Genomic DNA, 18601 nt, shown 5'->3' on the forward strand with positions numbered 1-18601 from the left:
CTTTACACCCATTAAGCCAAAATGGGGAGGATAAAATAGGATTTTATAAATTGTAATCTAAGATGATTTGTTATATCAACCAGTGACAGAATTTGTCTGTTTTTAACATTAGAGCATGACTGGTTTTAGTAATCCCAAGAAATGCTTCAAATGCAGGCCTATAGTCCAGGCTAGTATTACATAAGAACATAAGAAATAGGAGCAGGAGTAGGCCAATCGGCCCCTCAAGCCTGCTCCGCCATTCAATAAGATCATGGCTGATCTGATCCTAACCTCAAATCTAAATTCATGTCCAATTTCCTGCCCGCTCCCCGTAACCCCTAATTCCCTTTACTTCTAGGAAACTGTCTATTTCTGTTTTAAATTTATTTAATGATGTAGCTTCCACAGCTTCCTGGGGCAGCAAATTCCACAGACCTACTACCCTCTGAGTGAAGAAGTTTCTCCTCATCTCAGTTTTGAAAGAGCAGCCCCTTATTCTAAGATTATGCCCCCAAGTTCTAATTTCACCCATCCTTGGGAACATCCTTACCGCATCCACCCGATCAAGCCCCTTCACAATCTTATATGTTTCAATAAGATCGCCTCTCATTCTTCTGAACTCCAATGAGTAGAGTCCCAATCTACTCAACCTCTCCTCATATGTCCGTCCCCTCATCCCCGGGATTAACCGAGTGAATCTTCTTTGTACTGCCTCGAGAGCAAGTATGTCTTTTCTTAAGTATGGAGACCAAAACTGTATGCAGTATTCCAGGTGCAGTCTCACCAATACCTTATATAACTGCAGCAATACCTCCCTGTTTTTATATTCTATCCCCCCAGCAATAAAAGCCAACATTCTGTTGGCCTTCTTGATCACCTGCTGCACCTGCGTACTAACCTTTTGATTTTCTTGCACTAGGACCCCCAGATCCCTTTGTATTTCAGTACTTTCCAGTTTCTCGCCATTAAGATAATAACTTGCTCTCTGATTTTTCCTGCCAAAGTGCATAACCTCACACTTTCCAATATTGTATTGCATCTGCCAAATCTCCGCCCACTCACCCAGCCTGTCTATATCCCCTTGTAGGTTTTTTTATGTCCTCCTCACTCTCTACTTTCCCTCCCATCTTTGTATCATCTGCAAACTTTGATATGTTACACTCGGTCCCCTCCTCCAAATCGTTAATATAGATTGTAAAGAGTTGGGGACCCAGCACCGACCCCTGCGGAACACCACTGGCCACTGGTTGCCAGTCCGCGAATGAACCATTTATCCCAACTCTCTGCTTCCTGTTAGATAACCAATCCTCCACCCATGCCAGAATATTACCCCCCAATCCAGTGATTCTTTATCTTGAGCAATAATCTTTTATGTGGCACCTTGTCGAATGCCCTCTGGAAGTCTAAATACACTACGTCCACTGGTTCTCCTTTATCCACCCTGTACGTTATGTCCTCAAAGAACTCAAGCAAATTTGTCAGACATGACTTCCCCTTCGTAAAGCCATGCTGACTTTGTCCTATTAAATTATGTTTATCCAAATGTTCCGCTACTGTCTCCTTAATAATAGACTCCAAAATTTTACCCACCACAGATGTTAGGCTAACTGGTCTATTATTTCCAGCCTTCTGCCTACTACCCTTTTTAAATAAGGGTGTTACATTAGCAGTTTTCCAATCTGCCGGGACCTTCGCCGAGTCCAGAGAATTTTGGAAAATTATTACCAAAGCATCCACAATCCCTACTGCCACTTCCCTCAAGACCCTAGGATGTAAGCCATCAGGTCCAGGGGATTTATCCGCCTTGAGTCCCATTAATTTACTGAGTACCAATTCCTTAGTGATTTTAATCGTATTTAGCTCCTCCCCCTCAGAGCCCCCTGTTTGTCCAGTGTTGGGATATTCTTAGTGTCCTCTGCCGTAAAGACTGAAACAAAATATTTGTTCAGCATTTTTGCCATCTCCATGTTTCCCACCATTAATTTCCCTGTCTCATCCTCTAAGGGACCTACGTTTGCCTCAGCCACCCTTTTTCTTTTTATATAACTGTAGAAACTCTTGCTATCTGTTTTTATATTTTTTGCTAATTTATTTTCATAATCTATAATCCCTTTCTTAATCAATCCTTTCGTTATTTTTTGCTGTCTTTTGAAGACTTCCCAATCTTCTGTCCTCCCACTAAGTTTGGCTACCTTATATGTCCTTATTTTTAGTCGGATACTATCCTTAATTTCTTTACTTAGCCACGGATGGCTGTCATTTCTTTTACACCTTTTTTTCCTCAGTGGAATATATATTTTTTGAAAGTTGTAAAATAACTCCTTAAATGAACACCACTGTTCATGTACCGTCTTACCCTTTAATCTATTTTCCCAGTCCACTTTAATCAATTCCGCTCTCATACCATCATAGCCTCCTTTATTCAAGCTCAGTACGCTTGTTTGAGAACCAACCTTCTCACCCTCTAATTGGATATGGAATGTAACCATGTTATGGTCACTCATTCCAAGGGGATCCTTAACTAGGACATTATTAATTAATCCTGGCTCATTACACAGGACCAGGTCCAAGGTTGCTTGCCCCCTTGTAGGATCAGTTACATACTGCTCAAGAAATCCATCCCTAATACACTCAATAAACTCTTCCTCAAGGCTGCCCTGCCCAATTTGATTTGTCCAGTTAATATGATAGTTAAAATCCCCCATAATTATAGCTGTTCCCTTATTACATGCCCCGACTATTTCCTGATTAATACTTCTTCCAGCAGAGTTGCAACTATTAGGAGGCCTATATACTACGCCCATGAGTGTTTTTTCCCCCTTATTATTCCTTATCTCTACCCAAACTGTTTCATTATCCTGATCCTTTGTCCCAATATCTTTTCTCTGTATTACAGTGATTCCTTCCCTTATTAATATAGCCACCCCACCTCCCCTTCCTTCCTGCCTGTCCTTCCGGATTGGGAATTAAATATGCCAGGGTATTTAACAGTCATTGTCACCCTGCAGCCATGTTTCTGTAATGGCCACAAGATCATACCCATACGTAGTTATTTGTGCCGTTAACTCGTCCATTTTGTTACGAATGCTACGTGCATTCAGATAAAGAACTTTCAAATATGTTTTGTGACACTTAGTTCCTGCTTTTTCCTTTTTTAACACTTTACCTTTTACTCCATACCTTCTGTCCCTTCCTGACACGCTTTCCTCTGTCTCCCTGCTCAGGTTCCCAACCCCCTGCCACAGCTTTGATGCTGGGTTAATCGCCTTACGCCTTCTAGTTTTTATTTTATCTGTCGTGCCTAAAGTACACTTTCTTTCCGCTGCTCTATGCTTTTCCCTTTCACTTGTTCTTGAACAACTGTTTGTACTATTTGTATTGTAGATTTCCCCTGGGTCTTCCCCTCTCTTGTTGCTCTCAACTTTATTCCCTTCTGACTCCCCGCTCAGGTTCCCATCCCCCTGCCACTCTAGTTTAAACCTTCCCCAACAGCACTAGCAAACACCCCCGCGAGGACATTGGTCCCGGTCCTGCTCGGGTGTAACCCGTCCCGCTTGTACAGGTCCCACCTTCCCCAGAACCGGAACCAATGTCCCAGGAATCTAAATCCCTCCCTCCTACACCATCCCTGCAGCCACGCATTCATCCTGTCTATTCTCCTGTTCCTATACTCACTAGCACGTGGCACCGGTAGTAATCCTGAGATCACTACCTTTGAAGTCCTGCTTTTTAATTTATCTCCTAACTCCTTAAATTCACCTTGCAGGACCCCATCCCTTTTTTTACCTATGTCGTTGGTACCAATATGGATCACGACTGCTGGCTGTTCACCCTCCCCCTCCAGAATGCCCTGCAGCCGCTCCGTGACATCCTTGACCCTAGCACCAGGGAGGCAACATACCATCCTGGAGTCACGTTTGCGGCCGCAGAAACGCCTATCTGTTCCCCTTACAATTGAATCCCCTATCACTATAGCCCTGCCACTCTTCTTCCTACCCTCCTGTACAGCAGGGCCACCCGTGGTGCCCCGAACCTGGCTCTTGCTGCTTTCCCCAGATAAGCCATCTCCCCCAACAGTATCTAAAGCAGAATATCTGTTTGAGAGGGAGATGGCCCCAGGGGACTCCTGCTCTACCTGCCTAGTCCTTTTACTCTGCCTGGCAGTCACCCATTTCCTTTCTGTCTGCGTAATCTTTACCTGTGGTGTGACCACCTCACTGAACGTGCTATCCATGACAGTCTCAGCATCGCGGATGCTCCACAGTGAATCCACCCGCAGCTCCAGCTCCGAAAGACGGTTAGCCAGTAGCTGCAGCTGGACACACTTCCTGCACACATGGTCGCCACGGACACTGGTAGTGTCCATGACTTCCCACATAGTGCAGGAGGAGCATATCACGGGTGCGAGCTCTGCTGCCATGACTTGCCTTAGACTCTCAGACTCTCCTCCCGCTCTCGGTCTCTCCTTTTATACTGTGCTCACCTCTCGGACTCTCCTGCCTCACCTGTGACGTCGCACAGTAGTTGTCTCTTGTTGCAGGTCTGCTGCTGCTTTTATTCCCCAATCTCAGTCTTCTACTCTCAGGTCCACTGCCGCTCTGGGGAAAAAGTTCGGAAAAGCAAGGCAAAGCAGCACCTCCTTCCCCCACTGCACCGAACTCCCACACATACCAAACTCTCAGCAGCTCACACTGTGTTGTCCGCACACCGTCTATGTATGTAAATAATGCCCTTCTAAATAAAGAAAGAACATGCATTTATATAGCTCCTTAGGATGATCTAAAGCGCTTCACAGCCAATGAAGTACTTATGAAGTGTAGTCACTGTTGTAATGTAGGGAAATTCTACAATGTCATAGTCACCGTAGACCCAATAGTATGAAACTGAAAAATATTTTGAATAGAAATTCAGTCCCTCTTGCTTGTTATGTAACAAAAACTTCAAAACAGATATGGTACAATAGAGTTTTTAACAAAGTTATCCTCTATTAATAAATGGAAGATTTAAATGGCTTTGAAACAGAAACATAATAGGGCATATCATGGACATAATCGGTAAACTCTGGCAGATCTCTGAGAAGACGGTATACACGGCTAGTGAACCATTTGGATGATTTTGAGCAGCCAGATAATCACACGACTGTCATCTGTGAAAATAGCACCCTGAGTAAAGAATGTATTCAAGATATCACAATGCTGAAATCACACATTAATGGTCTAATAATGGAAGGGCATTGTGAATGGGATTTTCTGTTTTCAATTTTTTTCCCAATATAATTACTTTATCTGCTTTTGACCATTCAAAGTACATTAAAATGGGGGAAAAACTGTGGCAATCATCAACCCAATCTATTGTGGCAATCATCAACCCAATCTATTGTGGCAATCATCAACCCAATCTATTGTGGCAATCATCAACCCAATCTATTGTGGCAATCATCAACCCAATCTATTGTGGCAATCATCAATCCAATCTATTGTGGCAATCATCAACCCAATCTATTGTGGCAATCATCAATCCAATCTACTGTGGCAATCATCAATCCAAACTATTGTGGCAATCATCAATCCAATCTATTGTGGAAATCATCAATCCAAGTATTCCTTTTGTAAGTCTACAGAGCTAACCCTGGGATCCTGTTCTCCCACAGCGAAGCTACACACAAAAGAGAATGTGGGACAGAGACAGGGTGATATTTTATCAATACTACTATCATCTTTGCTCCTCTGAATTTGTTTTTTCTTTCTCGTTCCTCTGAAGGTCCAAATACACTGTGCTGTATGTTTTTCCTTTGCTTGACATCTTCACTTTGTTGAAATCCAAACTCATTGCTCCATCTTCTGCTCTTACTCAATCTTTCCCAACAACCCAAAACGATAGCACCTTATTTGCCTCAATTTTTTTAATCCTCTTACCATCTTAAGTCTTTTAAAATTCAAGCTTGGTGTCAACTTATCACTACTTCTTGATTGACCTGATTTTGTATCCTGTTCTCTTGAAATCTGTGGGGAAGCTCCAACTTCTGCACCCCCCGGGCCCAGCACTTCAAATCAAGATTATCCTGGAGGGCAAGAACAACTCAAAGCAACTTTTCTCCGTGATGAACTGCATCCTCCAACTCCTTTCCACCAGCCTCCACCTTTACCTCCAATACCAAGTGCAAAGAGTTAATGGATTTCTTTGGGGAAGAAATTCATGTAGTGCCAGAAACCAGCGCTAAGATGGTGATGCACGTGGAAAGTGGGCCCGAAGGCATCGATCCAAGGCTCACTGCAAATCGGGCCTCGGGCCTCATTTCCATAAAACCAGCAAGCTACGGACACTCCCGATCTAGCTCGCCGATCGGGGCCTCTGGAAATTTTGCCAACTCCAACGTCTGCTCCTCCTGGCTCCACTTAAAAAGGAAAGTAAAAAATAGTAAAATTATCTTTTCATTGGCAGCCTCCAGCAGTTCCATTAAGGACCGCTGGTTAGACCACTGTAGGCCTGGAAAAACTAAGCGGAGTATGCTTTGCGACATTTATGCCAAATCTGAGAGAAGGGTCCTGATTAACATATTCAAGAGACTTAACGCCTTTTGGGGTTGGTGCCCTGGACACTTGGCAGTCGCTGGCTTCCAATTTGGCAGTGGTGCACATCCAGGGGAGATTGGAAATTGGCCCCCTCAACACTAATTTTTTGCCCAAAAACCGGGCGCAACAGGGACCAATTTCTCCTTGTTTGTGTCTAAGATGGAGACCATCTATGTAGCTACCTCTGCCCCCATTTTTCCCTCTTCTGTCAACTTGCTCCTGCCCAGCCCCTAACCCCCACTCACCTGATCGATAGTTTCTCTCGTAACTCACCCCTGCCTTCTTCAAGATCATTTCTGCATGAAACCCTCTTTCTGCTCTATCGATTCCCTTCCCCACTCAATTCCTGACCATTCAACTATTTTTCCAGAACCCATGCTTGCCACCATTGCTAATGACTCCACTGACCCTCTCCTTTCAAAACCATTGTGATTACCTGCTCCTCAAAAGCATACCCTCTACCTCTTTGTCCTCTCCAACTACCACCCTATCTCTGACTTTCCATCACCTCAGCTCCATGCTCCCCTCTCTCAAAATTTCCTGTTTGAATCGTTTCAGTCTGGCTTCTGCGCTGCTCAAAAAATTTAGACCTCCCTGGTCAAAGTCACAAATGACACCCTCCATGACTGTGACTACAGTATACTATCCCTTCTTGTCCCCCTCAGCCTCCATGCCATCCTCCTCCATTGTCTTGCTGCTGTTGTCCAACTCCATAGGGTTGCACTTGAATTGTTTTACTTCTATCTGTCCCAAAATCTCCAACAATGCTTCTCTTCCTGATCTTGTACAGTCACCTCTGGAATTCCCAAAGAATATCTCCTTGATTCCACCTCCTACCTCATTTACATGCTGCCCCTCGATGACGTCATTTGCAGGTACAGGATCAGCTTCCACATGTTTGTTGATGCTCCTTCCAAACCGCTTCCCTCAACCTCACGGCCAGCTGTGTGCTGTTAGACTATCTGACTGACCTTATGTCCTGGATGACTGAACATTTCCTCAGACTGAACATCAGGAAGACTGGAGCCATTGTTTTCAGCACCAGCAAAACTCTGCTCCCATAAAACTCCATCCTCCTCTCTATATACTCAGGTTGAAACCTTGACATCCTCTACAGCTCAGAGCTGAGGTTCAAACCCCACATCCTGTTCAACACCAAGGCAGTCCCATCTTTATCTCACCACCCACCGCCCCCCCCCCGCACCGCCCACTCCACCCCACCAAAACCCTTATCCAAACTTTTGTCACTTTGAGACTCAATTTTTCAATATTCCATTTATTGGCCTCTCAACTCCCTCCCTCCATAAACTCCAGCTAGTTGAAAACTCAGCTATCCATATCCTCTCCCATTTACCAATCATCCCCATTCCTATTCTCCAGCACATTGAATTTAAAATCCTCATCCTCGTCTTCAAATCCTCCCACTCTTTCTTTTCAACTTCCACCATCTTCTCCTTACATCCCTCCTGCATCTTTTGGTCTTCTAAATCTGGCCTTCTATGTATTCCCCCCTCACTTCATTCCCCCCCACCCCACTTTCCTTGGTAACACAGTCTGCAGCCAACTCAGCTCCATTCTCTGGAACTCAGAAGAGTTGTGAAAGCAGATGAACACTGTACAATGATGGATGATGGAATAAAGATGGTTGTGCTGAGGATGATGCTCTGAGGAATTCCTACAGTGATGTCCTAGGGCTGCCATGATTACTTGAGAATATAGACCCAGGTGACTAGACCATTGATCACTTCACTCTGCACAGGATTCACGATGCACAGGGTTCACAATGCACTGGATTCAATGGAATGCCCTCAATGCGGGCGTTAAAGGGGAACTTTCTTCCTGAAAAAAAATGTTTGCCAACATTTTTTTTGAAGGTAGAAGACCCAGTAGAGCCTGCTTGGTTTTTGTCATGACTGAGCCACATGCAACTGGTGCAATGATACATTCTAGTATGATTATGTCGTTATATGCAGGCTTCTAATAATAGAACAAAAAGATTTTCCAAACACTTTTTTTTAACCATGAAGACAGCGTCCCTTTAAATTGCAGCTGATGGAAGCAATTTTTGAAGTTTCATCTATTATTTAATAGACTCGAGCTGAATCCTAATAAACACATAATTAGGTTATCAGGAAATGTTCTGCTTGGATCAAGTTTGTTAAAAGCTGCCGATTAAAGCAGCCAATTTGCAAACCATTGTAGTACAATCCTTTTAATCATTCATTCAACAGCTCAATTTAAACCAAAGCAACAGAAAACATTCAACTGAAACCATATCTTTTGCACGAAAATGGTGAAATACAATGGTGGGTTGATTGTATTTAGTGTGCAGAGAATGAAGGACTGAATAATTGGGGAATGTTTTATGTTTGCAGCTGAGTTTCTATCTTTGGTTTTCAAAATGTTTCAACTGCTTTTAAGGCCTAGCTGAAGGAAAAGGAAAAAAGATGCAAAAAAAAAAGTTTGCCATTTCTCCCCAAAAAATTAAAAGCTTGTGAGATTCATTATTGCATATAGGTGATATTAATGACAGAAGCATCATAGGATCACAGAGTCTCACAATACAGCAATCAGTTATGAATGTGACATCACTTAACTATGGGGGGAAAAAAACATAGGAGCCAATAATATGATTCTGGTACAAGGGTGGTGTTCCTCAGACTCTTTATAGTCCTGCAGTACTGTGAGCTGATATAAAGTCAGCTCATTTACCTGATATTGCAGCAAATGACATCCTGGGAACACACCGTGGTCAAAGGTGGATTATCCAGTGCCAGCAGCATTTAAAGAGCCGCTGGTTGTACTTAAAGCTGAGGAGAAGAAATGGCTGCAGCAAGTTGGTGGAAAAGAATGGCTGCATCCCAGGATGCAGTTTTGGGGGTTCCTACAGACTAGGGTGGTCTTTTTTGCAGCTGCGGGACATCCTCCAATGAAGAGCAGTGCCAGGACAGGCTGGGGGTTGGTGTTTGATAGAGTTCATGTCGTCTCATTGATCCTGGGAGCAGGTGAACAGGAAACTTGCTGGTCTCTGAAGTGTGCTCAGACTTTGCTTCTTTTTATAATCTCACATCAGTGGTTGGCAAGAGTCCTGCTGCCTTGAATTAACTTCAATGGATAGAAAATCATGGGCTGGTGAGTGAAGAAGCAGAAAACTCAGGCCTAAGAGCTTATTCGTAGCACTAGTGTTAGTCTTGGCTCAGTGGCAATATTCTCACTTCTGAGCCAGAAAGTTGTGAATTCAAGCCCCACTCTAGACTTAAGCAAGTAATCTAGGCTGATACTTCAATGCAGTCCTATGGGAGTGCTGCACTATTGGAGGTGCCTTCTTTTGGATAAGACATTAAACCAAGGCCCATCTGCTGTTTCAGGTGGATGTAAAAGATCCCACGGAACTATTTGTAGAAGGGTAGGGGAGTTCTCCCTGTATCCTGGTCAACATTCATCCCTCACCCAACATCACTAAAAAAAAAGCCAGATTATCTGCTCAAGTATCTCATTGCTCTTTGTGGGACCTTACTGTGTGCAAATTAGCTGCCGCGTTTCCTCATATTACGCCAGTGACTACACTTCAGAAGTACTTCATTAGCTGTGAATAGTCATCCTAGGGTTGTGAAAGGTGCTACATCAATGCAAGTTCTTTCTCTCACTAACGTCCTTCACCTTGGTAAGCACAAAATTCACCAAAAAAAAAACTTTGGGCGCCTGAGGAAAGCCCTGAAACAAGAAATAGTATATTCAGAGTTCACTGTAGGATGTTGGGAAGACTTTTTGTATTATCATAATTGGCTATTGAAAGGGCAAAAAGTATGAGAGTGAGGAATAGTTACCCATCTATGCATCCTGCCCAGGTTCAGATTTCTTGGCAGAGGTGCACTTATTACTTCCCATCCGAGGACAAGTATATGATTGGCATTACTCAATTTTAGTTCATACCAAGACGAGCACACTTAGTGCTATTGTAAGAGTATTGGGCTCTAGTGACTTGTTAAACTGTTCTGTCTCTCTGTGGATCCAACATCATTTCAACTGCATCTTGGGCAGGTAGAATTTAAATGGAATGGGTAATTGCTCCCTAATAAGAGAACCAGGCACAGGCATTTTTTGTAACTCATTTTTCTGCCTGAGTGTTTTTCGGTGGCAGAATGTCACAGCTGTGAAATTTTTATTACACTCCAAACAAATATCACAGAATTAAGGTGCTCCCAGTAGTTCAGTGGTTGAATCCGTGGCTTTGCAATGGGACACACACAGTTTGAGGACTACGTTCCCCTTAAACACGTTTGCCCCGAGTGAGTTTTTGATCCAAAATATGGAAAGAAGGGCATAGCTGGGGAAGGGAACAGCATTAGTCATGATCAAAATGAAAAATTCACTTTGCAACGCGATCCAGCGTATTTCCACATTAATTAATATTCAGAACTTTGCCAGAATGCCTGCCTCAAAGTTTGTAACCTGACACTCAATTGCTGTCCTACTGTACTGCAGGCAAGATGTTGACTGCGAAAAAATGCTGCCTTTGTACTGCTGCGTACAGAGTCTCGGCCCCTATCTATCAAGGACATGTGAATACACCCTTGATTTCTGATTTCAAAGAAAAGACAGTCAGCCCGGAGCACCTATTCCAGTCAGAGTGGCACTACTGAATTTTACAACCAGTAGTTATGCTGCTTTCATAGCACCGGAATGATGCAGACAGCCATTAAGTCTGAATGTTTCTTTAAGACTGCACTTGGAAATGACTTTTTCTGTGATGCAAGAGGCTTTCTGAATGCCCCTGAGAAAAATAAAAGCAGTATTTCTCAAACAACCTGACAATTGAATGTCCTGCAATGATTTCATAAGTACCACCTAGGAGCTTAGCAAATTACTTTAATTAAAAAAAATTTCATCCAGAGATGCAGTTTTGCTCTCACCTGACTGTTTTACTTATACATTTATTGATTTCGATTTACTTATTTTTTATTCATTCTGTACACACAGTGGAGTCTTCTTTACCTGCCAAAATGGAGGGGACAGTTCATCCATATAATACAAATTGGTAGATAATAGAGTCCCAAATTGTGGTCCTACACATATGGTACAGCAATACCCCAGGCACAGGAATGAAGACAAGCGCAATAAAGAAATATTATGTAGTTTCACCAAGAAAAGAAGATAAAATACAAATAACAAAAGAAGCTGTGCAATGAGACGTTGGAGTAGGTTTTAACTTTCATCACCAGATGGTAAACGTGGCATTGCAGATCAGCCAGCGGTTATAAACCCCGTCTGATCTATCTTTCCCAAGGAATATCGAGCAGGCAGCTGGTCCAAAACATTGAATTAACCACCTGCTGGTGAAAGTTAAAATCTACCCCAATGTCTCACATAAGGCAAAATTCTGACAGAAAGGCAAATAATTGGAGCACAGATAATTGAGATTCCACTTTGTCAGAAATGGAACCAGAACTGGTTCAATGATCAGAACTAACTTTTAATCTGACAGTTTTGGAGAGATACTGGTGAGTTTTATAATCAACTGCTGATTCTGATATTAAGCCCGCAGGAGAGATTGGGGAAGAAGCAATGTTCATTTTTCCATGGCTTTAGAAGTGGAGCCCACTCTTTCATTCAATGACTAGAATTTGAAGATGGTCGAGACCTCAGGCCACTGTCCAAGATGGGTTCATGCCAGTGTGGAGCCCTGGAAGATTCTGAAAGTCCAGCAGAGCTCAGAGTGCTTTTGTGTTTCAAACAGAATTAAGATTCAACTTAACAAGCAATAAAATCCAGTTTGCCACAAGAACCCTGATGTTGCTGAAGTCCCGCTTGAATGATACCTCACAATTCCAGTATTTGAGAAAGTCTAGAAACCATACTTGCTCAAAATTACTAGAAATGCAGTAATTCTTTTGTTTACTAATGAATTCCAACATGACTGAAAATCTCAAAAAATTCAAATGTTCAAAAAAAGCCAACTGATTTTTATTGGCTGTTCACCAAGCAGGACGGATGCAACACAACTTTATGGGCATGTCACAATAGCATAATCTTAATAAGGTACAGCATCAAACTCAATCTTGAACCTGAAATGACCCACATTGGGCCAATTCAGGTTAAATTTCAGTATCAAACATAAGATGACCTAATGCATCTGTCCCTTTAAAAAATCCTACCATAAAAAATATATGTTTTGTTCATGACAGGATGTCCCATTCTTTGCAGTTGATTCCCTTATATTACACATCCATTCACTGCCAATGCAGACATCACTCTGCATCTCTATTTTCATATGGTAAACTGATAGGATTCATCTGCGTTTCTTGGCGGTATCAAGTGCTGGACCTAAGCTTTGCCAATAGATGGCTAAGTTCTTGTTCCTAACACCTGAGACTTCAAAACCGTTGGCATTTGGTATAATCGTAAGGGTATATGATATTGCACGCGATGCAAAATTATAATTACAGTGACATGTGAAGTGATGACATCAGCTAATTAAAACTCAATTCATCATGGTGCATGTTCTAGCTCAATTCTTTATTGTTTCAATGTCTATAATCATCTCCCCGTCTATTATTCCAACACAGAATCCTAGTATTCAGACGCTATTGCCACAATGGAAAGGCATTGAGATACAGGGAAGTTGTACATGAGCCTTGGTGTCCCATTAATAAATTATAGAGATTTTAGAATTGAGATATTGGAGACTATATGGAACAGAAGAGGTAGGCTGTGTGTACCGATCACAAGGTGGTACCCAGGCATTAATTAACAAGCAATCTTCAACGAGTGGGATCAGTGTAGAAGTGTCACGAATGAGTTGATGAGGTAAATCAGTCTCAACCATTCGTAACTGTTACATTTCTTAATGTTTGGTAAAAAATGACAACAATCCCATTGGCCGCGTATTTTCTCCGAGTTGCTCCTGTTCCGCCACCGTAACTTTGCCAGAAGTACTGGCTGTGTTTCACTCTTGTGGGCAGAAAGAGGGGAATACAAGCAAATCACCAAAGAAATACAGGAAAAATGAATCATCTACAAGGAAAAACTGACCATTGGGGCTGCAGCTTATTGGAGAAACATTGTCTGCCTGTGATTTTTTTTCTTTTGTCTGTACACTTTTTTCAACGTGAAAGACGGTGAATGAAAATACTTCTTGAGAAATTGCTGGTAATTTCCGATATCAGTGTCAAAGCGGAGAATTCCCTGTTGCCGATATTGGCAGATGCAAAATTTTGGATCCGAGAAAGACAAATATTTTTTTAATCGTGAGAGACTAGGAACTGTGGAGGGGCAAAGGGATTTAGATGTTCATGTACACAAATCAATAAAAGCCAGTGCACAGGTACAAAAAGTAATCAAAAAGACTAATGGAATGTTGGCCTTTATCACAAGGGGATGGGAATTCAGTAGTGAGGAAGGTATGTTTGTTGTTTTGAGCCTTGGTCAGACCCCATCTGGAGTATTGCATTCATTATACTGAATGAATGTTTTGGGCACCGCAACTCAGGAAGGATATATTGGCCTTGGAGGGGGTATAATGCAGATTCACCAGAATGATACCAGGCTTAAAAGGTTAAATTAAGAGGACAGGTTGTATAAACTTTGCTTGTATTCCCTTGAGTTTAGAAGGTTGAGGGGTGATCTAATTGAGGTGTTTAGAATGATAAAGGGATTTGATAGAGTACATACTGAGAAACAAGTTCCTCAGGTGGGGGAATCCAGAACAAAAGGGCATAATCTTAAAATTAGAGCTGGGCCATTTAGGAGTGAAATCACAAAGCACCTTTACACTCACACTGTGACCAATGTCAATTAAAGATAGAACGTACATCTATATAGTGCCTTTCACAACACCCCAAAGTATCTTATTAGAAGCAGGCAAATAAAAAGTTAATGTGAATTCTGTGTGAAAACCCAACTGGCCGTGTTTCATTTTGTTGCCAATAGGCTTATGAATGCAGAGACACTCAAAAATAATGCTGTAATTTTTTTTAATTTAAAAAGGAGAAAGTTAACTGAAGAGAATTGTAAGTCAGCAAAATATAAAGCAGCATTTTACCTCCCAGTGCTCAGTCACCTTTAAGCATACTGTGAACATCCTGCCAGTAAACAGCCTCCTTTACAGTAAGTTTTATATTACTTAAAAAACACCCTTGTGCCTCATAGTCTATATTGTTCACCTAATTTGTGCTGAGATGTGGGAGGTGGTAAAGCTGATCCAGCTGAATTGTTCAATAAAGAAAAGGCTCAAATATCAAGGGATGCAAGTAGAAATTAGGAAATTAGGAAGAAGGAGGAAAAAAGGCAAAACATTTTTACACAAAGGGTGATCGCCGTATGGAACATTACTAAGGAAGGCCATTAACGCAGACAGTACACATTAGCTCCAGAGACAATTCAATGGCGTAGATTTTTGTTTTCATCACCTGGATGGTAACCTGGCAGAGAGGATCACCCACCTGGTATAGAGCCCGCCTGGGTGGTAACCTGGCAGAGTGGATCACCCACTTGGTATAGAGCCCGCCTGGGTGGTAACCTGGCAGAGTGGATCACCCACCAGGTATAGAGCCCGCCTGGGTGGTAACCTGGCAGAGTGGATCACCCACCTGGTATAGAGCCCGCCTGGGTGGTAACCTGGCAGAGTGGATCACCCACCTGGTATAGAGCCCGCCTGAATGGTAACCTGGCAGAGTGGATCACCCACCTGGTATAGAGCCCGCCTGATTGGTAACCTGGCAGAGCGGATCACCCACCTGGTATAGAGCCCGCCTGGATGGTAACCTGGCAGAGCGGATCACCCACCTGGTATAGAGCCCGCCTGGGTGGTAACCTGGCAGAGCGGATCACCCACCTGGTATAGAGCCCGCGTGGTTTTCATTCCATTGAAATCATTGGAATGAAAATCAGGTAGATTCTATGGCGGCCAGGCAGTGAAGATAAAAATGTACCCCAATGTATTTCTGGAGAGAATGGGGATGTGGTGAGAATGTGCACAGGTGGGGCTGAGTTCATTTATAAAGAGTCGGACCTCTTTGGCCCAATAACCTTTTCCTGCTCCTACAAAATCTTATGTATTTATGACAGGACAATGTGCCTGGGATCAACTCTCTGTCTCTCTTTCACTGTTACCTATGTATCACATAAAGTTCACTCAGCTATTACTGATGTGGTTTCATAGCCTAATTACTGAACAATTAACAAGATGCAACAAGATATTTCTGTTTAAAAGGGGCAGCAGTATAATTATTTTTTAAAACATTCACAGTGTTATTTTTGAGTATCTCGGCATTCAGAACTTATTTACAACCAAATGAAACATGGCCAGTTGGCTCTTTACACAAGAATCACATTATTTTTCTGCCTGCTTCTAATGAGCTACAGGCATGTCTGGTGCACAAGCACAAGGACTTCTAAAGAGAGAGGTCTCACAGTGGTGAAATAATCAAAACATAAAGCAGTCTCTCAGCCACCTTTGAGCATGTTTGTTCCATGAATGTCCTGTCAGTAAACAGACTCTTTCCCCAGAATATGCTGCCTCAAATGTTTTAATTTTTAAGATCTGCATTCCAATGTCCTTGGACGTCTTTGAAGAAGAAAGAAAAAAAAAACAAACATGATAAAAATAAGCTGATCAACCGGGTTCACTGTGGAACACGTGCTTCCTTGTCAAATATAACAGGGTACATTAACCAAATGAGCGCTAATTAATTTTATTTTCACTTCCAGTGAGGTGCAATGCTGTCTGTGAAATAATTTTTCAAGCTTTGTATTTTTAGGATGGGTCACTAATGATTTTTTTTTAAAGAGACACAGCCTTCATATCTGGCAAACCCTTTTCCATTCATTAGTCAAACACACAATGCAATGATGTAAATCACATTAATGCATGGGAAGGACTTTGTGGTCCTAGCACAGAGCAGACAGGAAGCAGGCAGGACGGCTTTTGTACCTGCAGCATTGGTTAAGTACCGGCTTCATGGTACGTCCAGGGCAACCTCATTGTTGTGTTTCCAGTGAGGTTCTGGGTAAACAACGCCTGTCCCCACTCATTGCTGACTAATTTTTTTGAAGGGGTCCTTCAACTGGCATTAGGCCTCTAATTTAAGATATGTGAGGGGCTTAATGCCCGTTTTAGGCAACTGATCGGGATACCTATAAAAAGGGCACCACAAATTTAGCAGTGGGACCAATGCCTACACAGATTGGGCACAGGCCATCCCACTGCTAAATTCCTATTCTTTATGCCCGTTTTCACTCGAAGAATGGACGCAGTGCATACTCATTTCTAGGATTCTTCAGCAGCCCTCGTGGCCAACAACCAAAGGTAAATTTTTGAATTAAAAAAAAACACCTTCTTTAGCTCTTTATACAAGAATCAGACTAGTTTTTTTGCCTGCTCCTCTCACTCTACAGGAGTCGTGATCACTGCCCCCCACCAACCCTCCCCACAGCCTGCTCCAACCGCCCCGCCCCCCCCCCCCACCCCCCAAGCCTTATTTGAGGGCCGCTACCATTGAGGCAGGCGGCCCGACATTGGTCTCTTCGCAAGCTGCCTGTGGATGCACGGCCAGCACCGGCAGCTCGCCCCAAGTATGCTGAGGAGGTCCGAAGGCCAATTTCCATCGGTCCAAGGGCCTCTCAGTTCGGTCACGCAACGCCAAGTCTGGCCCTGTTTCCAAAACCTACCGCTGTCTTCATAGACTATGATTCATGCCCCTCCAGTTCTATCCAGCTTCATGGGTAAATGTGGGTGTCCATTTCTGGTGCAACCAAACCCACTCATTCACTTATTCCTCCAAAACATGGATAGAGAGAGATTTTCCTACTCACAGTCAGTGCCTCTCCCACCCCCCCACCCCCCCACCCTTCTCCTCCTCGGGACATTTTTCTACATTAAGGGTGATATAAATGCAAGTTGTTCATCTTGGAATGTCCGTGGTCTCAATTTTAATGGGACAAACGGAAAATGGAGGTTCCAAAAGCCAGCCTCCAAAAATTAACAAAACTATTGGGCCAGAATTTGCTGGCAAAATAATGGTGAGTTTAATGCACACGCCATAATTAATGTGTAAATAACCCATCAATTTGTAGCAAAGAAGAGATACCCCGTGAATTGCGAATCGCAATGAATTGCTGGACGGTTTGCACCGCTCCACCATTGGCCTCGAGAAAACAGGAGCTCACTGTGAATATCCTCATAAGTTCCAAGAAATTGCTGCATTTATGCGTTAATTACCAACTAAACTCGCCGCTGAAAGTTAAGGCTGATACTTAACGACGTAAGGACCTTAATAATGACTATTTATTTTCCTGCAATGCCTCTCAACCTCTCCAGCTCGGGAAGGGAACAACTGAACGTGTAGAATCTCATTCTTGCAGGTAGCAAGCTGTTCTTAGAGGTTTTTAAAATTTAAAATTTAAAATTGAAAGTTTTTATTTTTTTTTGTACTTTTCCTTTGTGTCTCTTTTTTCTCTCACTCTGAATCCAATCTTTCTTTCCCTTTTTTTATTCCTCTTTCTGTACCTGATTTGACTCTAATTCACCCTGTTTCCTTTTCCGTCATTCCTCTGTTTCTTTCTCAATTGTTAAATCTCATTGGTTAAGGAGATAGACTGTTGGTCCCGTCGTTCACCAAGGTCCCAGATGCCCCGTTGCCCTCATTGTGCCATTATCAGCTCGCACTTCCAGCAATTTGCGGTGCAAACATTTTCGAGCTGAAGGGTGAGGAAAATTATCTAACTAATGGGGCACGCTGCAAAATGCCTCGCTCCAGCAAATTCTGGGCCAGTATCATATTGCAGCTTCCAAAAATAATAATCCAAATTGCTCTTACATAGAATGTACAGCACAGAAACAGGCCATTCGGCCCAACAGGTCCATGCCGGTGATTATGCTCCACATGAGCCTCTTCCCTCCTTTTTCATCTAACCCGATCAGTATATCCTTCTATTCCTTTCTCTCTCATGTGTTTATCTAGTTTCCCCTTAAATGCATCTATGGTAGTGATCTCAACTCCTCCTTGTGGTAGCGAGTTCCACATTCCAACCACTCTCTGGGTAAAGAA

The sequence above is a fragment of the Heptranchias perlo genome, chromosome 25, assembly GCF_035084215.1.
Source record: "Heptranchias perlo isolate sHepPer1 chromosome 25, sHepPer1.hap1, whole genome shotgun sequence".
Lineage (NCBI taxonomy): Eukaryota > Metazoa > Chordata > Chondrichthyes > Hexanchiformes > Hexanchidae > Heptranchias > Heptranchias perlo.